At 40.8% G+C, this 5,852-nt stretch overlaps 1 long non-coding RNA gene across 3 annotated transcripts; it reads left to right on the forward strand.

Annotated features, from left to right (window-relative positions):
* The first annotated feature begins 877 nt into the window (after positions 1-877).
* On the forward strand, positions 878-5,508 carry LOC104805044. 3 transcript variants are annotated; one of them, XR_770429.2, is made up of 5 exons: positions 878-1,254; positions 1,397-3,518; positions 3,600-3,658; positions 3,917-4,097; positions 5,326-5,508. It is a non-coding gene; the product is annotated as an uncharacterized LOC104805044 (long non-coding RNA). The 3 variants fall into 3 exon arrangements; XR_770428.2 differs by having other exon boundaries at positions 1,397-1,512; positions 1,600-3,658; XR_770427.2 differs by having other exon boundaries at positions 1,397-3,658.
* Positions 5,509-5,852: the final 344 nt, after the last annotated feature.

The raw sequence follows: 5,852 nt of genomic DNA on the forward strand, positions 1-5,852 counted from the left end.
AAGAACCGAACCGATCTATTCCGTCCCGAACCCGAACCGTTTCCCGAAACGTCCACCCCTAGTTGGTGGTATGTGAGCGCGCGTGTGCATGTTATGTTTTGGATGATACGACGTCGTATAAGCCCGGGGTTTTCGTGGACTTTCGTGATTTTGAAAAAATCCACGCGCATGGATCTTAGAAACTCTCACAAATCCACGTGGAGAGAGAAACCATTGGGCCCCACTTCTTTTTTAGTTTTTTAATCTTTCCAGTATTGTACATGAACTGTGGGCGGGACTTTAGGTGTTAACCCGCGAAGCAACGAACAAAGCGTAAAGCCCTTTTATCTATACAAGTACCGAATTTAAATGATTTATTTTGGGAGGTTGTCCGGTTGTAATTTGCAAGGATTCATCCAGAGTTAGTAGGGAGGAGAAACGGCGTCGTTTCAAGTGGGTCCTGGAAGCTGTGGAAAATATCAAAGGAATATTCCAGATTTAGTAGGGAGGGTGAAGCAGCAACGGCGTCATTTCAGGTGAAGGAAAACACCAGAGGACTACCGTCCATAGAGGGTTTGGGGCTGTGGAAATGCCAGAGGAATATTCCAGATTTAGTAGTAGGTAAAGCAGAAACGGCGTCGTTTCAGGTGCGGGAAATATCAGAGGAATGGGCCTATAGAAGAGTTGGAAGCCGTGGCCCATTTATATATTTATGGAAGGCCAGTGACACCAACCGGTCCAAACATTTTCAGGACCGTTACATTATGCCACGGCACAGGAAAGCACGTGGTCTCACACCGACATTTGCTCCACTCTATTAAAAAAAAAAAAAAACTTAAAACCAACGTTTTACTTTCTGACGTGGCACAATATAAGGCCGAGAGGCACATATTACAACAGCTCAAAACCCTTATTTTGACTGCCGATTAGGGTTTCAAAATCCCCGCCATTTTCACCCCTCTTCGATCCTCTCTCGTCCTCCCTACGCCCGAAGCCCTAATGGTGTGGATGGCGGTGGAGGAAGACGAGAGAAAATTCACTTCAGGGACCTTGAAACGGAGCCCCGACACCATTGACACTTGTCTCGAAGAACAATAACACTTATCGGCCAATATAAACAATTCAACCAGCCAGAATGACATTTCTCCTCCTCAACCGAGGGTTTAATCGGCTCGGTGGCTTCTAACATCGCTTCTCAGCCTTTACGGAACTACGATCCCGATATGTGGGGAGTCCTCTCCGCGATTTCCAGCAATGCTCGCAAAAGCCGTCAAGGTTTGCCCCGTTTCTCAATCCCCAATTTTCAGTTTTGGTTGAATATGTGATATCCGGAGTTTAATTCCGGTTTCTGAAGACTAGTCCCCGTAAATCGATTATATTCCAGAGTTTGATTCGATGTCTGATCTTGAAATTTTAGGGCATAAATTTACTGTTGGCTTGTGCGCCGCTGATTCATCGAGCTGTCAGATATCTGACTTTCTGAAAGACACCAGATTAGTGGACCTTTCTCCTGGTTTAGTTGTTTAATTCACGGTAACGTCTTCAAGGAAACATAAGACTTAGGGTTTGTCTGTGCTTTGCCTATTTCTCTAATTCACCACTTATCTCATCTGGGAACAGTTGAGAAAGTACAGCTCTGGAGTAAAGATCCAGCCCTGTGACATAGTATCGTTGGCTACTCATCCAGACCATGGACATATAGGATTTTTACCTCAGCACTGTGAAATAAGTATATCACCTTTCGTAAATGGCTTTCAAGACTAAATAAACAGTTCAAAAGTTTATGTCTTGTACTATCGGCTTTTCCATCTGTGTCCACTATTGCAGATCAATTGCAGTGTTAAAGCTTATGTCTTCATTGTTGTAGACGTCGCATTTGCATATGTGTAAGTGTATCGGAAAGTACTTGGATTTATTGCCATGACGAAACGTATTAACAGAACAAGAAAAACAGATGCCATTATCACTGAAATCATGGATTTTTCCTGTCTTCTGTTTATTCTATCTTGTGTTGGATGTATAAATAGCTGATATTAGATAGATGGATGGAATGACCACGTAAAGCCTTTGTCAATTGACATGGAATATTTGATGACTTAGGATGCTTGTTAAGCTCTTAACACCAGCATGGTGTTTTCTCGCATTCAATTTATCTGCTAAACAATCCTCTTGCAGTCAAGATTGCCATTTTTGGCTGTTGTTTCCTGTTGATTATGTTGCCTTAAAACTATCCAGGATTCCAGATACATTGTCATACAAGTTTGATACGTTCAAATTAGTGTTAACATGAAATGTTCATGCAGTGAAACTCAGGGGTGGATGTTTTATTTTTATGGCCGAGGACATAGTTTTTTTTGTGAAGCAACGGGAACAGCTCAAGGCCATGCAGAGAACTTTGGAAGAAAATAAAATTTATAGTAACACTTCTGTTGATATGGATCGTAATCCAATAATCAGAGCTGGTATTGAGGACAATGAAAGAGGGTTGGCACACCAACGTTGCCAGAAAGGCAAGATCCTCCATTTCAGGGTGGAGGTTTAACTGGGAAATGGATCTGTTGATACTTCTTCTGAAGGCGCAGGTGCTACTGAGAAGCATGACTGTGAGTGTGACATCATGATCCAAGAAGGCCAAAATACCCAAGAACCAGAATTCCTAAGTCTGAACGCATTGCCAAGGGTGCCTTTGGCTCAGATATTGAGGGTGTTGGTACAGCTCCCATTTTGGATAGAGACCTTGTGGGAACTGAGCAAGTTGATGAAACTCAAGTACAGGAGACAATTATGAGAGAAATTTTAATTTGAGCAAGTTAAACATCTTCTAGTGATACACTGTAGATGGATTATGAAACTCAGGCACATGAAATGAAAGTGGTCATCATGATCAACCTGATCCTCGGTTACCATCGAGGAGTCCCTCATATGACCAATGGGGATATAGAAGACACTGAAAGGTAGGTGCTATAAGAACAGCCGATCTTCTAGCTTCTGAAGTTGCTGGAAGCTGGGCTTGTAGCGCAGCTCCTTCTGTACACGGTGTGAATAAAGCCCAAAGACGTAGAAAGGATGGGGAAAGTGATACTCAAAGAGTCAAAGGGTAAATGAAGTGCCTATAATACATGATTTTGCAGGTCAGGTTGCTCAAAGTCAAAGTAAACCTTCTTCTTCAAGGTTATTGTTGTCAGAAGGAAGGATAACGATCGTTGAGCTCTGAGTGAAGTGATAGGGTTGTTGCTCCTGAACTGAATGATCAGTTCTCCAACACTGAAAAAGATCAAAGAAAGGGAAGTGAAAATGTAATTCTGGTTCAGACTCCGATAGCAAGAGTCGTTCTTATTCGGATGATGGTTGAGGGAAGGAAAAACACGGTTTTGTTTCAGACTTGGCCACAAATGATCATTCTGATACAGATAAGAACGAGATATTACCCTCCTCTGATGCTGAGACAGGGGAGTGATAAAGATCTGAAATAGGTAGACAGATGGATGGAGATGATAAAGCTACTTATCGACGTACTCTTTGATAGTCCTCTTTGCTGGGTAACATATTTGTGAACATCCTTTTTGTAAGTCTAATTTAGTTTTGTGTTTTCTCCCTGCCCGTTTCTATTCAATATTTAGATTTGCAGGTGAGACTTCTGTCATTCAAGAACAGTGGCATATACACCCGTTCCTTGCTAGTAAGTAACCTTTATTTTCTTTTACATTAGGAGTCAGTGTGTTAATCTGACTCAGGACGTATACAAGGGGGTACGTACTAGGAGATCCAAAGAAGGGCTCAAGGCAGATTCTCAGATTCAGAATGATGAACATGGGAAGAAGAACAAGCAGAGTCTAATTAATTTTTGGTTTCAAAGAGGGAAAAATGATTAAGAGTTTGCATCTGCTTCAGGACAAAGGCTTGCCGTAATTGAATTTTGTACACGTTGTCATGATAGGAGGGAAGAAAGGGGGGTAGGCAATCGACAGCAAGAGTCAGAGGATTCATCGATGGGTAATTTTGAATTAGTGAAGGCTGATGATTGTGATTTCGACCACTTTGGGTTTTGATGGCAAGAGGAGCGTGAAACAAAATCCATCATTGAAGCTGTAAGAACTCAAGGAAGTAACTTCCAACTGGTAAGTTTTTTTTGCTCCCCCTCAATAATATTCATGGTAATTTTTCGGTGTCATGGTTGAAGGGGGTGGGCTATAGTAGACATAGGTATAAAATTATAACGTTTTTGAATACTTTTTGTTGAGGCACGGGTTTCATTTCGGGGTTGACTATCTCCTCCCCCTTGTAGTTGTAGTCTGGTTGTATCATTCGGGAGAAATTTAGTAGAGCTCTTAGTGGTCCTAGTGTAGTAGTCCTTCACCTCATCAATTCCCTTGTTTTAAAAACAAAACATGATCTTCATTTTTTTCCCTCAACACCATCACATGATAGGGGATTTATGGTGGATTCCTTGTCCGGGGAGTGGAGAGTTTAATATTCTATTGAATGTTTAGATCTTTTATTTTCAAGCTGAGGCCATGGACCTAGTCTTTTTTTTTTTTTTTTGGGTGTCTCTCTTGCTTGGTCTATTTGATAATAAATAGGTTAAGAGTGACTTAAGAAGAAGGTATTATATTTATTTATTTATTTATTTTAAAGAAAAAAGAAGTAAATAGTAGGGGGAAAATGTGAAGTGAAGTGGCTTAAAGATGGGGCAGAGGGCGGGGGGAGGAGGAGGTGGGTTTTGAACAAAACAAGCCCACATTTTCTAAACTCATGATGACGAACGATTGATTCCATCTCCAGTGGATGATGATAGTGTAGGGAGAGAGACGAGAGAAGAGATATGATGATTGTTTTTTTAGAAGAAGAAGAAGAAGATTCCAAATTGGTGTTTCATTTTTCCATATCTATGAGGATTGGCTTTTGGTACTCAATTGCACTCCTTGAAATTTTCTTTTTTTTTTTTCCAAAGAGAAAAGTCACTGCACACTCGATCGTCACCCCTTTTTCACCAGTTTTATGATTCTATTCTGATTTCACACACTCTCTCCACGTGCCATCATCCACTACTTCGGCCTACCATTTCTTATTTTTCCCGAGCATTTGCTCTTATCCTTTGGAAAATGGAAGTGAGACTTGGATCGAGCCGTGGTTGAGTTTATATATATCCTTTTCATAAACCCAATCAGTTAGTTTTGGTAAAAAGCATGTATAGCATTGGACTTACGTGAGGGTGTTATTAGTTAAGATTACATATCCAACATGTAGAAACTGTTGGGCGTGGAAACGATTAGAACAAGACACAGGACAATAGATGTTGACAAGATAATATTTATTTAACGGAGTGATTTTAAACTTTTTGATCAGTGATGTCTGGTGACATAAGGGTGGAGGAATTGAGATTGGAAGCTCTCAAGTCATACGCATGCTTTTCCAGTTGAAAAAGGCCAAGGTTGGGATCATCGAAGACATTTCTCAAACAAAAGATCTGGAGTCAGATTAAAAAGACAGACTTGGAATTGGTTTTTTTCTTTTAAAGGTTTGAAAAAAGGAAAGTTAGGGGGGAAGGTGGAGGATCTGACAAACCCTAACCGAACAACACACGGAGAGAGAGAGCAATCCCTTGTTTTGACTTATTAGGCCGCAAGTAATCATTGTGATTAATTTGACCTTTTCGCCGGTTAAATTCATAAACGCATCCTTAATCTCCCCTTTCTTTATCGAACACCAAGTAATGGATTCTTGAGCCTTTTTGGGAAAGTACCAAAGTTACTCACAAGATTACTTTTTGGAAATCTAGATGGATCTCTTCTGAATTGGTTCAGTAATTAACCAGTTGGATAGAGAGAGAGAGAGAGAGAGAGAGAGAGAGAGAGAGAGAGAGAGAGAGAGTT

Source organism: Tarenaya hassleriana, unplaced genomic scaffold (genome assembly GCF_000463585.1).
Source record: "Tarenaya hassleriana unplaced genomic scaffold, ASM46358v1 Cleome1098, whole genome shotgun sequence".
Classification (NCBI taxonomy): Eukaryota; Viridiplantae; Streptophyta; class Magnoliopsida; order Brassicales; family Cleomaceae; genus Tarenaya; species Tarenaya hassleriana.